Here is a 19,828-nt window from a genome sequence, read left to right as displayed (position 1 = left end):
AAGCCAGAAGGGGAAAACATAAACCTCAGCTTACTGAAAAGAACATTGACCCTCCATGAATAGGATTCTATGTCCAAAGTGAAATTTCCATTGTAGGAAGAATGATTCAATATGTCAGAAGTGAAATAATCAGTAAAATGATGAGTGATTATAAGCCCAAGCCACAAAGGAAAAGTTGGTAAATTTGGCTATTGAAGCCCCTTTTAAGGCTACAGGGTAATATGCTGATAGCACCTTTGACCATCCTTCCAGTGTTTTGGTGAAGAGGTTCCTATCATAAGTCCTACCCCTTACTACAGAGACCAGGTCCCAAATACAAGCCTGAATCACCAACTGCATGCCAGAGCTTATGTTCTAGAGAAATGGAGGAGTCCATTCTGCTTGAGACCAGAGTGAGGCAGAAGGAAGCTGGTTCTAGATCTCCCAGGAAAACATGGAGGAATAAGTTGTCTTGGGGAAGACTCAGTGAGTTCTGGGAAGGGGCTGGGGAGTTTTCTGGATGTTTTTGGGCTTGAGCCTTCCAGGTCTAGGACTCAGGAACTGGGAGCTTCTGGGAGGCAATAGGCCTATCCTGCTTGTGTGGGTTCCTAAAGAGCAGACCCAGATGAAGGATCCATGATGATTAGTTTGGCAGAGTCAGGAATTGACAAGGCTGAAGCTGCTTTGCTGGGTACCCTCTGCTTTCACCCTGAGTGGGAAAGGAGGCACAGAAGAATTAATGAGATTTCTGTACCATAACTGTGATCACACTCACTGGAGTCCTTTAGTTGTGTGCCAGTAATGATAGGGAAAGGGGAGTACCCTGGCAAAGCCATAGGTTCTGATACTTTACGTTATAACCACTAGCAGGGCAGGATCCACCAAGTGCTACTGTCTTCCAGGGATCCCTAAAGTTTTGAGATCCCTGTTGTGGGTGGTACACAGATCAGTTCAGCCTGAGAACTGTTAGATTCAGTGGACCTGAAATGAGACTGTCCCCTTCCTGGTATTTCTGAATGTCCTGGAATGTCAGTGAGGATGGCTATGTGAATCTGGTGACTGTGTTCTGCCCCTGCATGGCTTCTCCTTTAACATGAGACTCTGAAGCATAGAGCAAGTGACTTTGGCATCCCTATACTGCCTGAGTGCTTGGGGACAGTAGCAATTTTCTCCAGGCTCTGAAAGCAAATGGCTGAGGGCTTGGAGCCAGTGTGCATCCTCTGAAACTGTGAGTAAGCCCTTAAGAGGCTGTCCACTGTGTCACATTGTCTAGGGAGACAGAGGAAACCAGCTGACTTCTGAGACTTCCACCTACCTAAAGAGAGATGGGAGAACTGACATCCACAGAGGGGAGACTCAAGTCTGGGCTTTTAGAACCTGCTTGGGCAAAGTCTCATCTGTCAGTCACTTTCTGAGCATCCTTCAGTGTGTAAGGATTAACTGAGATGAGGTAGTGTGCAGGGCAGGTGCTCTCCCTTGACTTCTAGAATTGGGTATTACTGAGATAGCTCACCTTGTCTAGCATGACTTGTCAGTGTGATATAACATCTGAAAAGACACAGTTTTCCTCACATCACTCATTTGTTCTGGGATCCACCAAGTACACTTCTGAAGACACAGTCTAGACTTTTGGTGAATTTTCAATCCAGACCAAACACAGTGCCGGTTCTTCATTTTAAGACTGGGGTAAATTCAAAAGTGTGAAGTGGGGCTCTGGGAAAGATCTACAGTAAAGGACCCCATTAATCTGTCCTCTTGTGCCCTTTACCTGCGTCTCTCATGCTCCGATGGATGTTGTTATTTAAGCTGGCTGTGTCACCTTTCCTAAGGGCGTGTGCATTGTCACAGGTGTCTCCAGGCAAGGAATTTGGCTCTTGTGTAGCTCTAGGTGAAGCACCACCACAGAGACATACTACATACTATCCCCATGACTATGACACATTTGATTTTCTGTACATGCCTTTGCATGTCTGTGTGGAGCCTCTCACTAGCCATTTGTCTTTCTTCAAATTCCACAAGCCCTCAGGCAGGAATGGAGCCTTACACTTGTGGGAATGTGTCGCGTCCGCCTCAACCAGCAAGGAAGACGCAACACCAGGCTCTTCTCCAAGCAGTTTATTCAGGAACCTTGAACAATCTTCTGACCCCGGGGAAAGTCATCTTCTGACTTCCACCCTGGGGAAAGCCAGCCCACGCCCTTTATAGCCACTGGGCAACCAACCCCATAGTTCCACATGGACAATGCCGATATGGTCAGACATACTCAAGCAAGCCAGATTAGGTCCAGGTGCGCAGAAGCAAGCCAGATCCTAGCCTTAGCCAAATAAGGAGTTGTTTATTCCAGAGAACACCTGCCATCGGGAAGGTGGAAGCCGGATGCTGGCGCCATCTTTTAGGCGCGGCCGTGCACAGCTCTCTACAGTTCCCCCTTTATTGTTTTAAGCAGCAGGCAAGAGCAGAGGTCTAATCTCTGCCAAAATACAACTTGGACATTGTACTGGTGTTAGTCCAGGTGTCATCCACCCAGAGAACACTTGACCCGTCCGATACCCTTTTTTGCAGAGGTGGGAATTAGGGTATCAACCCACATGCAATTAGACTTGCTCTTCTTGAGTTTTGCAATACAGCTAGACCCAAGTGCAGTGCACTAGCCTCGCATCCTGCACGATCAAGCTTTTAATGCGGCCAGCCAGGCCTGGGGAGACTGTCCAGCCTCTATGGCTGTAAAGGCTTGGATAATCATGGCTGCATTGTGCTGCTGAGAAACCCTTAAACGAACAATGCACCACAGGCACATCAGGGAGACAAGTACCAGTAGGCCTGCCAGGGCACCTAATCCCGCCCACTCCTTTAAAAAGGTGATAGGCCAGGTGCACACGGGTGGAGTTGACCACAATGATCTCATTGCGCAGGATCTGAGTTCTGCTCCTGCAGCAAGTCAACTCAAAAATAAAGCAATACACTAGAATGTGATGTTATGGGTAAAGGGTATGGCCAGGCTTTTATAAGAGCCCAGAGTAGTCGATCCTCAGCTGCTCCCGCTGGCACGCTTGTCAGAATCAGGGCTATCAGGATCAGGCACATCAGCTTCCGGGGTGTCATCACGTCTCTCCGTCTGAGGGGCCCATCGCACCAATTGTTCAGGTACCCAGATAGGGTCTAGCCGGTCCTGTGGGAAAACACAACAGAACCTCCCGCCCATGTCAGCACCGGATAGACAGAGCTGCTTCCCCACCACCAGCAGCCTGCAATGTGCGTGCATTCACGATCCCAGTAAGACCTCTTATGGTGGTGGAGGATCTTCCTATCAATAAACCCACCGTGCCCGGCTTCAAAGGGCCTTTAAAATCAGACTCCACTAATTGTACTCCCATCTGCGGAGTCAGTAATTTTAAACCGCACCGTTTTCACTGTTAGCTCAGGTTTTTCTGTGTTGCATTGATTTTCCACAGATCTCAGCTGCAGATGCCTTGTTGTGCTGGTTCTGGCGTCCGCCATTCTTAGCTTCTTAGCGGCTTTTGGAGCTTTTGAAAACCGCTCAGACTGCCTGCTTTGCAGTCTCCTAGGACACTAACTCTGTATCTTAGGTTCTTTCACCACATACATTAAGCTTAGATTCACAATCAACATTTACACCTTTTCACAAACTCACATATAACGTGCTTAAGCCCAAACTCACACTCAACATTTACACATTTTTACAAACTCACATATAACATATTAACATCTACTTATTTATACTCTTTAAGGAAACTATAGAACTACTTTAGCAAATATATTTCTCATTACTTCTTATATACTTCTTATATTTCTTATTTAAACTTACATTTACAACTAACATCTTTACTTCTTACAAGCTTATTACTACATATCTTAAGACTACCTTAGAAACTTATACTTCTTATATTTCTTATTTAAACTTACATTTACAACTAACATCTTTACTTCTTACAAGCTTATTACTACATGTCTTAAGACTACCTTAGATACTTCTTGCAAGCTTATATTCTTAAAGGAACTCTATGGATCTATCTTACAAACTTATATAGGGCTACCATTAGCATATATTTAACTTAGCAAACACCTAAAGATTTCTTAACACAGATCTAACAAGACAGAATTTCTACAAACTCACATATCTTATTTTCATCCCAGACAGATTCCGCTAGAGACTTGATGACCTTAAAATCCAAAGGTTCATGGTATCTCTGTTGAGTCTGGGCATTGAGAAACACTGGGCGAGCTAGCTGCATTTCAGTTCTAACCTGTCTCCAAACCTCCAGGTTAAAAGAATTGCCCATAGAGACAACTCTAGACATGGAGGCAGATTCCAGATATGGTGGAGGAGCTGAGGGAGCAGCTCCACACTCAGACTCACATCCTTTAATTCTTTCTCTTTCTCCTTTATTTCTACCCCTTTTCTTTCTTATTCTCACGCTCTGCAAGGTTTCACATAATGACTCTGCATCATCAGAATCAGAGGAAGAGATAGGGGACTTGGAACGCTCTAGGTCCGAAAGGTCAGGATATAACCTTGTTTTTTCTTCCCCCTTTTTTGTTTTACTTCTGGTAGACGTTGCTTTAGCAGACATGGCCTTTTCTGATCTTTCCTCCTGCAACATTTCTAAGGCTGCCTGCCCATTCTCTACCGCATCGCTGCAGCGCTGGTCTTCGAGACACCCTCTCACCAATTTCCAAACTGGTCTAACCCCATGTTTAAGCGTCCCTTGTTCTGCAGCAAAGTCTAGATCACGGCCCAACCTTTCCCAGGAAGCTACCGTGAGGCTTCCGGAAACTGAACCAGGGTGCCACGACATCACATTCCTCTAGAAATCTTTCTGAAGTATTCTTCTTAATCTTTAATTTCTTTGAAAGGAGCAGCTCGTTAAGAGCCAGAAAAATTGGGTGGGAAGAAGTTGCGCCCATGATACTAGCAGCACTTTTGCCTTCACTTGCTTTCACTTTCTTTAATTTTCCCGTCCGCTCTTGTCACGGCTCTACTCTTTAATTTTCCCATCCACTCTTGTCGCGGCTCTACGTTTTCCCGCTCTCTCTTTATCTACAGATGAGAGCAAAATCCACTTTTATCGCGGTTCCCCAAATTACCTGAGGACTTACCGGTATACCACCCTGACAGCAAAAAGTTCTGAGCTCCATGAAGAGGCTGAGGATCCCCGTATGGACCACCACTTGTCGCGTCCACCTCGACCAGCAAGGAAGACACAACACCAGGCTCTTCTCCAAGCAGTTTATTCAGGAACCTTGAACAATCTTCTGACTCCGGGGAAAGCCATCTTCTGACTTCCACCCTGGGGAAAGCCAGCCCACGCCCTTTATAGCCACTGGGCAACCAACCCCATAGTTCCACATGGACAATGCCGATATGGTCAGACATACTCAAGCAAGCCAGATTAGGTCCAGGTGCGCGGAAGTAAGCCAGATCCTAGCCTTAGCCAAATAAGGAGTTGATTATCCCAGAGAACACCTGCCATCGGGAAGGCGGAAGCCGGACGCCGGCGCCATCTTTGAGGGGCGGCCATGCACGGCTCTCTACAGGAATGTTTGCTCCTGTGTCACAGGGCCCCAGTCCTTATCATCTCCAGCCTGACATGTCACTAGTAGATCACACATTTGCTAACATCATGAGGGCTGGAATGTATTCTGCTGATGATTTGGGGTAATTTTCCTCATTAACTATGGGACTTACCTTTGTTCTGACAGGGCACCCACAACCTCCAACACACCCACATACTATAAGAACCTTGGTGATTCTCAACAATTTGCTTGTTCACATCAGGTGACCGATCTTTGCTCCCCACCATTCTGACCTAATACCCTAGCAACCTTTATTTCTCATGTTATTCATTAGAGATCTGAAGAAGTGATAAACCATTTCATCGGATGTGTTTGGAATAGAGACTTCAACTTCCCATACTTGAAGTAGTAAAAATATTCTAATGAAGCAGAGAGAGAGAGAGAGAGAGAGAGAGAGAGAGAGAGAGAGAGAGAGAGAGAGAGATCCCTGGCTTTGTAAAGAGGAGGTGTTGGAGGTCTTTCTTTCTGTTTCTGGAAAGGCTCCTGAGAAGGTCAACATGGCTTTTTGTGCATCTCTGAAGAGCTAGTTAGTAGATAGGTGATGCCTCATGGAGATGGCCGTAGTAGTCCCTTCTCTGAAAATTCTGTTGTATCCTGTAGAGCCCTTGGTATTCTCTGTGATGTTACCAGTATTGTGGCAACACCAAATGCCTGTAGGGTATTTGTTCAGTGCCCTTAGACATGTTGGTAAGACTGAGCAGGCTGCTTGGGAGAGAGAATAGAGAACATGGAGTGACCAGAGAGAGGCAAAGGAAGCTTGCCTTTGGTCTTAGTCTCAAACCTGGAGAAATAAATGGTTTGGTGAAGAAAATGAATCCTGAGCAGGGGATAACGAGCTTCTTGGAGGAGGTGAACTTGAGCTGGGGCTCAGCATCTGGGAGCTTCTGGGAAGCAATGGGCCTATCCTGTTTCTCTGGACTTCTTAATAGCAGACCTAGAGTCAAGAGTCTCTGATGGTGAGTTTAGGAGAGCAATGAATTATTCAGGCTGCAGCTGCTTTTCTGAGAACTCCTTCATTTCATTCAGACAGGCAAAGGGACAGGAGGAACTGATTGACTAATGAGCTGTCCCTCTCTGGGTAGGGTGTTGCTGTACTTCATCCCAGTGGATTCCTACATTTTCCATGGGAATCTGATGCTAATAAGAAGGGAGGGAAATTCCTCTGGCCATCTACCAGGGCCTCAGATGTTCGGATGCTTTGGTCCTGGGCAGGTGTGATCAGGACTTGGTGCTGCTAAGCTTTAGGGACATTGAGACTTACCTGTATCACATCAGATATGAGCTGACACTGTCCTACAAATCTACATGGCTGGGATACATTATGTCTTCAGGGCCAGGGGACTGTACTAGGGAGTGAGGCACAAGCCTAGCCTTGCTGGTTGAGGACAGAGACATAGATCATGGGCACCAGTTTGAGGATAGCTGCCCTGCTCTTTGGGAGTTTCACTGGGTCCCTAGCATTTCCTCTTCCTCAGGCTCCTTGGGACTCATCATGGACTCTATTAACCTTAAGCCATTCAAGTATACAAGTTCACTTTTCTTTATCTACCTGCAGGGACTACAGAGGAGGCACCATCCCAACTCTCCACCTTCACTGAGCAGGAGGAGCAGATGAAAAAAATAGAGAAACTCACCCTCTGGCTAAACAATATGACCTGCGAAGGAAATGAGCTGTGTGAATTCCTCGCCAATTACACCAACAAGGATTTGAACAACAGGAAGCCATTATGCCCAGTTCTCTGCTGACCATCTTAATACCACAGTATCAAGCCCAGGTTTCCTGAGGAACAGGAGAATGTACATCCAGGGTGTCCTGGTGCCTAAACTAAACTTCCTGAGTGCATTCCAGATGCAGAACTTGGACCCTGGGTAGGAGTGCGATGGGAACACAGGCTGTTCTGTTTCCTCCAAATGAACACCAGAGCCTGTGGCCTGAACCAGAGTCTGAGGATAGGGACAGTAGTGTGTGAGCTCTCAACATGCATTTCAAGATGCCTTGACAAGTGTTGGCTTGTGGGAGATGCTAGGTCCTGTTAGTTTGTTGTGAGTCTTTGTTCTTGACCAGCGGATGATTGTGTCTGAAAGCTCCTAGCAGCAGCTGGGGCGAGGGGCCTCATCCCATTCCTCCATCTCAGTTTGTAGCTGGAAGGCCTGGAGCTCCTCACTGCTTCTCTCTGGTCTTCTTCCTTATACTCTGAAATAATGCCACCTCCCTATATTTATTGGGGATTTGTTTGTATGTGGTGTGTATGTGTGTGTGTGTGTGTGTGTGTGTGTGTGTGTGTGTGTGTGTGTGTTGTGTGTGTGTTTGTGTGTGTGTGTGTGTGTCTGTCTGTCTGTCTGTCTGTGTGTATGTTTGTGTGTGTGTCTGTGTGGGTCTATGTGCTCCTGAGTGTCTGGGCTCTGTGGCATGGTCTGAGGATTTTACACAGTTTCCAACAGATGGCACTGCTGAGGCTAGGGAAGCCCACTTTGAGCAGCATGCCTCTTGGGCACTGTGCTCATCTTGGTGCAACACTGGAATCCCCTGTGGAGCTTATAAAGCCATCCTGAAGTTGGGACTCCTCTCTGGAAATTCTCATTGTGTGCTCTGGCCCTCTGAGCAGCAATAGACACCAAATATGTGAATCCCTGTTATGAAGACAGGAGAAATGTTATCATAGGTTTCTGGTGGGCCCAGATATGTGGCACAGACTCCTGGGAACTTTTTGGAAAGCTGGTCTATAGCTCTAGGCCCACTGAGGTAGCTCATGTATACCTGGCACCCCTCTTTGGACCAGCTGCATCTTCTGGCTAGGGGACAGGATAGGAAATTTAATAAGCACCAGGAGGTCCCAATGTGTAAGTGCCAGACTTTGGCATATTGGACTGGGGTAGTCCATGACCTAGCTTCATTCATGTGATCCTTGTGGCCTGTGTTCATGAGGTTCTTTTCTCCTTGGGCCATGCCCTACCACAGGCTGAATTTTGAGCTTGAGATGCTCAAAATGGAGCATAAGCAGGTGATGTCTGACCTGCAGAAATTGCCATAGAGATCAGTGATTCCTTGAACAAGTGCAAGGGGCTGATTAAGGAGACTGAATCCTTCAGGTAAGTGCCTGATTTATCTTGAAAGGAACTGTCTCTGCCCTTCTTTGTCCTTGACCCAAAGTGAGGGCTCTGGATCCAGCCTGTCTGCCTCTTAGCAAGCTGCCTGCCTTGTGGCCCTTGGACTTGTGCCTCTTTGACTCAGTTTTGCTAAGTGTGAAAAAACACTGGGGCCCTCCCATCATTGTCCTGCCAGCCTCGGGATCTCTTAGATAAAAAACTGGTTTGCACCATGAAGGGGATGTCTGGCACCCAGGTCCTCTGGGCACTGGCAGGGGCTTCACAGAACTGGTTTCCACGGGACCTGTAGACAGAATTTGTTCCTGTTAGGACCTCTGCCCTTTTTCCGAGAATGTTTTCCCTCTACCTGCTGCTGATTTCCCAGTACAATGAACAGTTAAGCACAGGTGTGGGCTCCACCCTGTTCTCAGAGACACAGGATCCCTTTTGGCATCAGGGTTTTCAGAAGTACTTTGAATCTTTCTGGAATTTGATTACTCTCTGGATTTGGTCTGCATCTAAGTGATGCTGGCTTGGCTACTGAGAGCTCCATTCTTGGGCTGTCTGGGGTGTCTGAGACTTATCAAGGCTGGTGGTACTTGGAGGTAGGGAAGGCAAATGGAGGTTCTCTGGGGCTCACCATATTTTGGTGGTTGTTCAGTTACATCCATGGCTGGGTCCTATGAGATTGGACTCAGCTAAAGAAGAATGTACATGTGTTGAGACTGAAGAACAGACTGCTGTGGAAGGAGCAGATTGAACTGCAAGAGTCCTGTGAGGAGCTGAAGAGGCTCTTGATGGAGGCCCATGAGATGATCTGTGACCCTTCTGATGAGCAGCAGCAGGTAGACTATGGCAGTGGGGGCAGGTGCCCACCTGTCCAACCATAAACATAGAGACACTGAAATAACCACCCACCCACCCATCCAAACTCCCACCTACATACCATCTAATTGTTGGTTTCTGTGATCATTCCCAAGTCTTTCTGGAGAGTTAGCCTCTTTCAAGAATCTGGATAATTGACAAGCAACCCCTCCTGCTCTGCTAGAAGCTGCAGTACATTCAGAGAGATGGGTCAGTCACATATCACACACCTACATGTCATTATGATCAGAGAGCTACTGCTATGGATGATTGATTGATAAATAAAACACTGATAGGCCAGTAGCCAGGCAGGAAATATAGGCAAGACTAGCAGAGAGGAGAATTGAGAGAACAGGAAGGTGCAGAGGAGGAGCCACCAGCCTGTCATCCAGGTAGCAGCATGTAAAGGCAGCAGGTAAAGCCACGGAACATGTGGCAACATATAGATTAACAGAAATGGGCTGAGTATAAAAGTAAGAGCTTGACAATTGTAGACCTGAGCTAATGGCCAAGCAGTTTAAATAATATAAGCATCTGTATGTTTATTTTATAAGTGGGCTAAGGGACTGCGGAGCTTGGCAGGACCCAGAGAGAAAAACTCTAGCTACAAATGGCGCCCAATGCGGGGCAAGAGTTTCCACCTAAAACCTGAGAAAAAAGATTCTAAAACAGAGGTAAAAATAGCTTCCTAGTTGTCTCTCTCACGTTAAAGGCAGCCTGCGTGTTTGAACTACTCTCTAGTGGGTTAGTGGTGTGCGTGCAGTACTGACCTATGCTATGTTACACAGAGATGTCTCCAAGCTGCACACTATGCTGTGTGTTGGATATAGTTTTTGCTAGTTAAGAAAAGAAAAAGAGGTTTGTGGGCTACACGCTGCTTTGATAAAAGCATAGACCCACTGCTTCTAATAGTTGATGGTTCACATAGCTCCAAACTCAGAGCTGGCGGTAAATTGTACCACCACCATGTTGGGAAGCTGAGGTAGGCGGAGCCATCAGCCACAGCACAGTTTCAGTCTTACAAATGCTGCAGTTTAAAACAATAGATTCACAATAAGACAGATTCAGATGGAACAAGACTTTAAATGCTTTACAATGTGTAAAAATGTACATAGGCTTGGAAGAAAGAGAAAATATATATATATATATATATATATATACAGTTATGTAAAGAAATAGGTAGTTTTTAAAAATAAAGTCTTTAAAGAGACAATAAAGGTAGTATAAAAAATAAGCCATGTAAAGATGGATATTATACAGAGAATCTGAATTGTGTTATCTGTGGGATTTTTAACTGCATAAAAACATTTGATCATAAAAGCTGTTGAGTTAAACAAATATGTGTATTTTAAAGGTACCTTGATTTCAAAATTTGGATGTAAGAAAATGTTGCTTTGGAAAGGAGGCTCTGTTTTTATTTCCACAGAAAGCCAGAGGCTATGGATTTGTTCCAGATTAAGATACATCAGGTTTGACCAGCATAGACCCCCTGAAAGGTCTCTGATGACACCATGGCCCAGATGATCAAACATCCAAAATGGTTTGAAGGCATCTGGCTCAGACAATACAGCCTCATGGACTACTCCATAATCCTAAAATTTTCTTTATGTCCCCATAAGATACAGCGCCCCCTCCAGCAGGAAGTAGTAAGAAAAACTACGCACAAAATTCCAAATATACCAAGCTGGCATTAGAGATGGAATTGGCTCACTCCTTCTCTAAACCCAAACATATTAATAAAAAAAATGTTAAGAAATTCCTTTGTCCCATATCAGAAGAGCCCTCTGATGTGGGACAGAGAAAAACCAATATTTTTATTTAAATCAGGTTGATTATAAATGTGATCTCTTTGTAAAGAAAAAAGGGGATATGATATAGATATGATAGGATGAAAGGGTAAATTATTGAATCTACTTTTAAAAAGGAACTTGCTTAAAATGTTTACATTTCTATGGATTTCAGTTTATCAATACAAGTTTAAACTTAATTTTGTTATACTGTATAAAGATTTCTATTCTCGTTTGAGGTAGTATGTTTATGTAACTCATTTAGATTGTAATGGATAATTAAGAAATACAGATTAATAATTAGTCTTCTATGATAGTCACAATTGTAGCATGTTAGTTAAGCTTTCTAGGCATACATAGATATATTTCAGATAGATAGGTAATCTTCAAATACTTCAAAGACCTACAGAATATGGCATTTAAAATATTTTTCAAAATTTAGACTTTCTGGACAATGAGACATGTCTGCTCCTGGCAGCAATAATTTACTTCAGAGAGGAGGATGGGCATCAAAACCACTCCATGTGGAGTTTATCTTCACGTTGGCAAAAAAAAAAAAAAGCCATTTGGGCAAGAAACTGTTCTTGCCTGGAATGCTTGATCAACTGGACATGCAGGACCCATAGGAAGGTGACTACTGAACTTTGCTTGGTGAAATGGTCCTTCAGGTTCCTGCTTACCAGAGGAAACTGCCAGACATTCTACAGGACACAGAGAGAAATGACTGGGAGACTCTAGGCATATAGGCTGTAGCGGGTGCCCCAACTTTACAAAGGAACATTAGGTGACTATACAGGCTGTGAGCTGTCTCTGTCTACCCTGCAAGACTCCCAAAAGTTACTTGTGTCCTTCTTTTGTTTCTCAGATAATATTATATCCCTCTGGGGCCTTTGATGTAGTTGAAGCTAGATATTACAATTTTCCTTACTTATGATAAAAGATAAGGTAAATATAAAACCTTAGACTCACAAATATAAGATAGATAAGATATGTTCTTTAATATTGTAACTGTAATTCTTGCTTGATAATTGTTTTGTTATATGTAATTTTACTATGTTAAAGTTAAAACCTTCCTTTTTGAAAAAAAAAGAAAAAGGGGAAGTGCTGTGGATGATTGATTGATAAATAAAATAGTGATTGGCCAGTAGCCAGGCAGGAAGTATAGGTGGGACTAGCAGAGAGGAGAATTGAGAGAACAGGAAGGTGCAGAGGAGGAGCCACCAGCCTGCCGTCCAGGTAGCAGCATGTAAAGGCAGCAAGTAAAGCCATGGAACAAGTGGCAACATATAGATTAACAGAAATGGGCTGCATATAAGAGTAAGAGCTAGACAATGGTAGACTTGAGCTAATGGCCAAGCAGTTTAAATAATATAAGCATCTGTATGTTTATTTTATAAGTGGGCTATGGGATTGTGGGGCTTGGTGGGACCAAGAGAGAAATACTCTAGCTACAGGCTACTATGCAGGGAGCTACTTAGGGAACAGCACAAAGCTTTCATTGATGATGTCAGTGGCCTGTGGCTCATTTACTTTGCAAGGGTCATTTGAGATCACAGAGAGGAAGCAGCCTTCAAGGACTAGAGCCCAGTGCCAGTGCCAAGTGAGGGGTTCTCATTGTCAACGTTTTGGGTGGCATGTGGTCTTCTCCTTTCTTCCTGCATCCCAGTGTGTTCTCTTCCTTTTGCCAAGCTCTTGGTCATAGTGACAGAAACCTGAGTACCACCTTGTCAGTCTTTTTTCTGGCATGGTGCTGGGCAGTTCTCCGGGAGCATCCTGGAGCTTCCAGTCTCTAGCTGCCTGGATGACCATAGATGTGGGTCGGCTTTGACAGGCTGAGGGTTGGTGTGACAGATTTGAAGCTTCAAGAGAACTTGTTCTTCAATCTCATCAACATAGTCTGACTAACTTGTGTGTTCCCCTAGGAAGTTTTAGACCCAAAGGGATGGATTGCCGTATTGTGGGTCTCAGTTGAAACACCTGATGTGCATAGTCTAAATTCAGCTGTTTATTCAACATGACGTCCTCTTCACTTTTTTCTTCTCACTTCTGATTTCTGTGGTCTGTGTATGATCTATGCAGACGTGTGTAAATGTGTACATTGGTGGGTGTGTTCAGAGACTACATAATGAAATCCCGTGTTGTCATCTGTTGCTCACTCCCTTATTCCCTGGAGCTCAGGTCTTTCTCTGAACCTGATATTTTCTCTTTGGGCTAATCTGGCTGTCCAGCAATCTTGGGATCTCCTGTCCTCCAAGGTAGACCTTCTGTCTTGTTTATTCTCATCCAAAACCTACAAGTTTCAATTGCTCAGAAAAAGGAAGGATGTAGTAGCTTTCTCTTTCTTCATTTACTTCTATTGTTTTGATGTTAATGTGGTTTCTAATAAATAACAAAAATCAAACAATACAGATGTTTTAAAAATAAACAGTAGGCACAGAGCTAAAACCACAGGAAATGCCTGGTTTGTCTCATTGACTTCACAACACAGAATCCCACAGTGCATCTTCTTGTTGACATTGTGTTTTGACTACATCATGTGCATGGCTGTATCTTAGAACATTTCCCTCTCATAGCTGTGTAGAGTGCTGCATTCTTGAAAAGCTGTGTAGGTCACTTCACTGGCCTCTTTCTGACTGACATTGGGGCTATTTTCATATCACATGCACTGCAACCTGTTACAAACTTCCTGGGTTTTGACCATGGGTCACTTTCTTTCTCTTGAACTAGGCAGGGTCTTCTGTGTAGGAGCCAGGGGAGGTTTAGTGAAGAGACTGCGATGGATCAACTTGGAAGCCATGTGATCAGTGAGTCTTGGGATAGATAAAGCTCATGAAAGTAAAAGTAAGTGCAGGCCAGGGTAGCAGAGCCTGGCTGAGTCTAAGAGCCTTGTAGACAGCAGAGTGGACCCACTCCCTCCCCCTGCAGAAGACTTTCTGAAAGGCAGCCTTTTCTACCTGGACATTCTGGGATCAGAAGTGTGTGTGTGTGTGTGTGTGTGTGTGTGTGTGTGTGTGTGTGTGTGTGTGTGTGTGTGTGTGTGCTTGTGCTGTGTGTATGCTCTGTGATGCATTTCTGTACATCTCTGTTTGTGTGTGTGGACCTATATGTGTGTTTTTGTGTGTCTCTGTGTGTGTCTGCTGCCTCTGTGTATCATGCTGTATGCATGATAGTGTCATTTTGTGTGTGTGGGTGTGTGTGTGTGTATGTGTGCTCATGTGTGATTGTCTGTGTCCATGGTTCCTGCATGTATAGGTTTAAGTGCTGGTGTGTGTATGTTTGTGTGTATGGATGCTTATATGTGCAAGTATGTGTTTGGATGCATCAATATGTTCACTTTTTTGTGTATGAAGCATCTTTAATGATAATAGAGTCCAACTTTGTTGAAAAAGTACTTTGCACACTCACTTTGCATCCATCTAATATTGTATGCTGCTGCCCATCTTTCCACATGTCCACTTTGCTCTCTAGGACAAAAAGGACACAAAACTACTCTAAGTCAATGGTTTTCAGGTAATTGTAGAGGGAATAATATTTATCTACAAGAAAAGTCTTTGGAGGATACCAAAGAAATATAGTACAGGAAGATGAGGAGGAAGCTTCTGTGGCAATCAAGGTGTCTGAGAGGCAAGGTAGGCTGACTGAAGATTTCTGTCCCTTCTCTGCTCTGCATGAATGGTGACTGCACACTCAGTGGTCATTGGCTCACTGTGTCTTCTGGTGCCCTGTCTTGTCCTCATCCACATTGCCTGCTACCACTTTCTTTCCACCTTTGCCTAACTTTTCTCAGTTATCATTTTCCTTAAAGGTAGGACTGGATGTTATTTGTTGAGGGATTCTGACTTACGATGTGGTTCTAGCTGCATCTGAGTTCATCAGAAATTCCCTAGCCATGCTGTGGTGTGAGAATGGGGCTGTCTCAGTACACACCCTAGGCTCGTGATGGTCTAAAGCACTCACCACATGCTGTAGCACTCAGTAACTGCTTTTCTTCAAAGTTCTTCATTTTGAGTTAAAATCAGCCTCATGGAGGGTTGGGAGCAATGAGGACTCTCAGACATTGCTGGTGGTATAACATAATATAGCACAGTGAGAAGCCACAGACTCTTCTTCAGAAAGTTAAACTGAAGTTCACAGGTGAACCAGTGATTCCAGAATACGAAGTAGGTGTCCAAGGAGAAGCTAGGGGACATTAGTGTTGTAGTAGCATTCCTCAGAGTAGCCTAAAAGTAGAAACTATCTAGATGTCCATCATTCGCTGAGTGAAAAAGTACAATGTGATTGAGCCCTTCCATGAATTATTGTTCAGCACAAAATAATACATGCAATCATTTGGCCCTGATATAGTCAGCCTTTTGTTGCTCAAAGAAATCCTTGACACAATCGCCTTACCAGGAGGAATTGTTGATTTTGACTCCTTGTTGTGGCAATTTTCTAGGTTCCTGGGCTCTTGGGTTTTCTTGTTTCCTGAGCTCGTTTGCTCTGACATGAGGCAGCCTGTGGTAAAGGGAGCTTCTTTTGGGGAAGTTGCTCACCTTGGGGCCAAGTGGGAATTAGTGAATAAGACCAGTGAGCTGGTCCAGTTGTCCTCTGCTGGGGAACATTCCTATACTGCACAGCCTGGGGAACTTCCTAAGCAGGGTTGGCTAACCAACCAGTACCCCAGAGGTCCATATGTCTGTGCATTAGGGTCACAGGATAGGCACTTCAATGATTGAGCTGCCTGTTTCTCATGGCCACTGTATTCTTCTCTCATCCTACAAAAGTAAATATTCTTCTCAATAGTATCCCTGGTGATTGTTCCTTATATTAACATTAGCTGGGAAATTAAACATGTTACTGCATTAAAGTGTGCTTGTATGTGTGCACACATGTACTTGTGTGTGTTCATGAGTTTGTTTGCATGTGAGTGAGAGACCCTCCACTGAGAACACAGTCTTCTATTAAACAGGAGCAAGAGAGCCTGGATGAAAGACTAAAGGACCTGTTGAAGCAGGAGGAGCTGGTAACCCAGCAAAAGGACATGGCAGAAAAGATGCAACATCACTTCAACGTCTCTGAGATAAGGTAGGAGCACAAGCTTGGTGGAGCAGTTAGAACCATGTAGGTCACCTGTACCTGGATTTCTGTCCTTTGGGGGATTATTCCAATCTGGATGGCTCTCAGCCAGAGCCAGGGAAAGAACACCTAAGGGTATTGTGCTGGCTCAGTCAATGAGAACTTCTCCAGAAAACACTATGTTTGATTGATCCTTTGTGTTTCTGGGGAGTGTGTATCCCTTATTCCTTTCTGAGCTCTCTGGTATCTTCTCAGTACCTTGTCCCCTGTGTCTCCCCACAAATCTCCTTATGGCAGTCCTCAACCTAGCAGGAGGAGGGTTAGTTGTGGAGGACAGTGTATGCTCCTGCCACTTTATTTTCCTTCCAGAACATCACCTTTAAAGAGAAGTTCCTACCTTTGGACAGATCTGCATGCAGCACACTCCTGCAGACTACAGGTTCTCTGCAGTGTGCATCTGTTTCCTGTGAAAAGATTTTTCTGTTAAAAGAAGATTTAGGGGTTGAGGAGTTGAACCTAGGCAGGTTTGTATACTGAAGGAATAATCAGATCCTTCACTGCTTTTACTTTGTAGGATCTCCTAGATGGTCTACATTCAATTTCCCAGGCTGCTCACATTCACCTGGTATCTAATCAAGGCCATGCATTTTCTGACAGTTTAATGTCGATGGCTTTGGCAAGCTGACTGAGCCCTCAGTCCTCTCTAGGTGGAGGGAAATCTGTCATGGAAGACTGTTGATGTCAAGCTGTTCCTGACAGACTACACCAAAACCCATAATTTTCATTCTCCAGGCCAGTGTTGAAGCTGACTCCATGTCCTGCACAAGCGTTGCTGAAGACAATGCACCACAGAGATCTCCACTGTCCCTCATTCCCCGGGTTAGACACTTTTTCCTGCATATTTAAAATCAGTGGGTATGTCTCCATTTCTCAGCCTCAACTGAATTGCCTGGTCCTGAGAAAGGATTTATAGAAGACATCTGAGTCATCTTTGATGTTTTTTGGTATTCAGATGCTGCCCACATATTTGTGGAGTCTCTAATAAGCACACAAGTGTCTGTATGCTGAAAGAATCAAATAGTGACCAAGACATTACAGGATCAGCAGTGGGTGATAATTTATCAAAAGCTTCCCAGAGGGGCACAAAGAATGCTCTAGAAAATCTCTCATTCTTAGTCTCAGTAAGGGCTTGGCCTACAAAGCCTGCAGGAGGCATGGCTACAGTAGCTTTGAAAAAGGCTTTCACATTCGCTGACTGCCTTCCTACCATGTTTCCAAGGCCAGTCACAGGCTGTAGGTCTGTGCTGCTAAAAGTGCAGCAAGAGAATGCTGCTGGCCTTAATTGTTTTTGTTTTTGTTTTTGGTTGGGTTTTGTTTGCTTTGGGATTTCTTGTTATAGATTGAGATTTTGATATTTATTTTTTCTTTCTTTTGATCTTGTAGTTTTTTGGGTATTTTGATAAGGCTGTTCACTGTTTATATTGACTTTTCCCTTTAAGCCCCTATTGAGTAATATTACTGTGTTTTTATTAATAATAAAGTGATTTTGAACTTTTGTGTCTTAGAACCTATTTCTTTGGTCAGGTGTGTTGTCTCACTCCAGTACCCCAGAACCTCCTGTAACACCAGAACTCTTGTGTGCCCAGCTTGGGCTACAGAGTAGGTTCCCAGGCAGCCAGGGCTACACAGAGCTTTGGATGTGGATGGTGTTGTCAACTCCGTGGATTCCCATTGCATGATGGAAAAAGTATCCATACTTCATCCTTGTGGACATATATTTAGCTATCTCTAACTATAGCATTCTGTATATCCACTGCACGATGTGATCATGTGCACCACATTCATGAGAAATACAACAGTATTGCTGTAAAGCCTCTCAGGAAATGAGAACATTTACTAAAGGAGTATGAAAGAAATCCATGGCCTGCTTGCCACCTGGAGCCATGATGATGTCCCTGCCTGGTCTGCTGCTAAGGGCCATGTCCTGTCCATGGCCCTGACACAGCTGTGGGAGTCTGCGTTGATACCCATGCATCATCCTCTACCACTGAGGGCCTGGCAGCCACCTGCAGTCTTGGACACCACCTGTGACCATGTTAGTGTCAAAGGGATATGCCCCAAAGGGGACATATGTGTCTTAGAAGCCTGTGCTGCCCCCTAGGACCATAATGACATCAGGGCTGGAGCTATTACTGAGGGTCATGTCTGGGTTTATGGCCCTGATGCAGCCAGGGTCTGTGTTGATATCTCAGGCATCTGTTGTCTTCAAAGATTCTTGGAATTTGGGCTACCACCATGGGTCATGGTGTTAGTGGGTCCCTGCCAATTTGTGTGACCTTCATTGCCAACCAGAGCCATGGTGATATCCAGTTCCTGGGCTACAAATTTGGAACATGTCTGGGTCCATGCTTCAAACACAGCCAGGATCATTGTTCATATCCACAGCCTGTATGACCACCAAGGGTCACACAGAGGTAGGTAGGGGTCTGGGCTGTCACCTAGGACCATGATAGTGTCTAAGTTGTGTGTTCCTGCAGGAGCCATACAGATCTGACTGGCCTGTGCTGCCACCAGGGACCCTGGTGTCCTCCAGGCCTAGGCTGCTGTCAAAGGCCATGTCTGGTCCATTGCCCTGCCACAGACTTTGTCTATGTTGATGTCAGTGGCTCCTTTTACTACTGAAGACAGGATAGAAACTCAAAGAGTTAACCCCATACTTCGCTGGCCTTAGTACTAGTGACATCTGAACTTGCCCCTCATTCACTGCAGGACTGGAGAGAGTAGGTTCTGCACTTGGACTGAGCAGCACAGTAGAGCTGACCCTGTTGGTTGTGGTGTCAGTGAGCTGGCCCTGAGACTGTGAGAGCAGAAGAACTGAGTCTACCCACTTCTGCCTTGTGTTGGCCAGGGTAAGGGAAAGATCCCTGCCTCACCTGATCAAATGCCACCTGCAACTGGTGGGAGAGTGGGACTTTGGGCATGAGAACAGAAGAGCTTGGTCAGCCTCTCACCAACTGTAGGAACTGGGTTTGTGGGCCTGGTACATCACCTCAGCAAAGCACTAGAGCTGTCCCTTTACTCTGAGTGTGGGAAAGTCAGATTTGAGTGCATGAGAACAGGACAAAGGGCCTCTCTCCATTCTGCCCATTGCATGAGGTGACCTCGGTGGGGCAGTGCTGGAGAGCTTGCCTGGGTGGAGAAGATGAAGGAAAGCTGGCAGCCTGACCATCCCAGGTACCCCCAGCCAGAACCATGGCTATGAATTATCCAACCCTAACGTCATCTTTATCCCTGGACTGCTGGAGCAGGTAAAGGGCCCAGTTCTGAAGATCTAAAGCTGCAGGATCTTTATGACACAAGGCATCAATAGGATATCCAAGAAGAGTACAAGTGAAGGTCCATCATCTATAGTGTAGAGAAGCCAGAGAGGCCAGGAACACTTACAAGAAAAGATGTATGGA

At 44.9% G+C, this 19,828-nt stretch overlaps 1 long non-coding RNA gene across 2 annotated transcripts; it reads left to right on the top strand.

Moving 5' to 3' along the window:
• Positions 1-8,402: 8,402 nt before the first annotated feature.
• On the top strand, positions 8,403-17,938 carry LOC128107668 (uncharacterized). 2 transcript variants are annotated; one of them, XR_008217180.1, is made up of 4 exons: positions 8,403-8,664; positions 9,323-9,506; positions 16,261-16,376; positions 16,942-17,938. It is a non-coding gene; the product is annotated as an uncharacterized LOC128107668 (long non-coding RNA). The 2 variants fall into 2 exon arrangements; XR_008217181.1 differs by lacking the exons at positions 8,403-8,664; positions 9,323-9,506 and adding an exon at positions 13,250-14,941.
• Positions 17,939-19,828: the final 1,890 nt, after the last annotated feature.

Source organism: Peromyscus californicus, unplaced genomic scaffold (genome assembly GCF_007827085.1).
Source record: "Peromyscus californicus insignis strain IS unplaced genomic scaffold, ASM782708v3 Scaffold_12__1_contigs__length_115047231, whole genome shotgun sequence".
NCBI lineage: Eukaryota > Metazoa > Chordata > Mammalia > Rodentia > Cricetidae > Peromyscus > Peromyscus californicus.
This window is presented reverse-complemented; position numbering and strand designations above follow the sequence as displayed.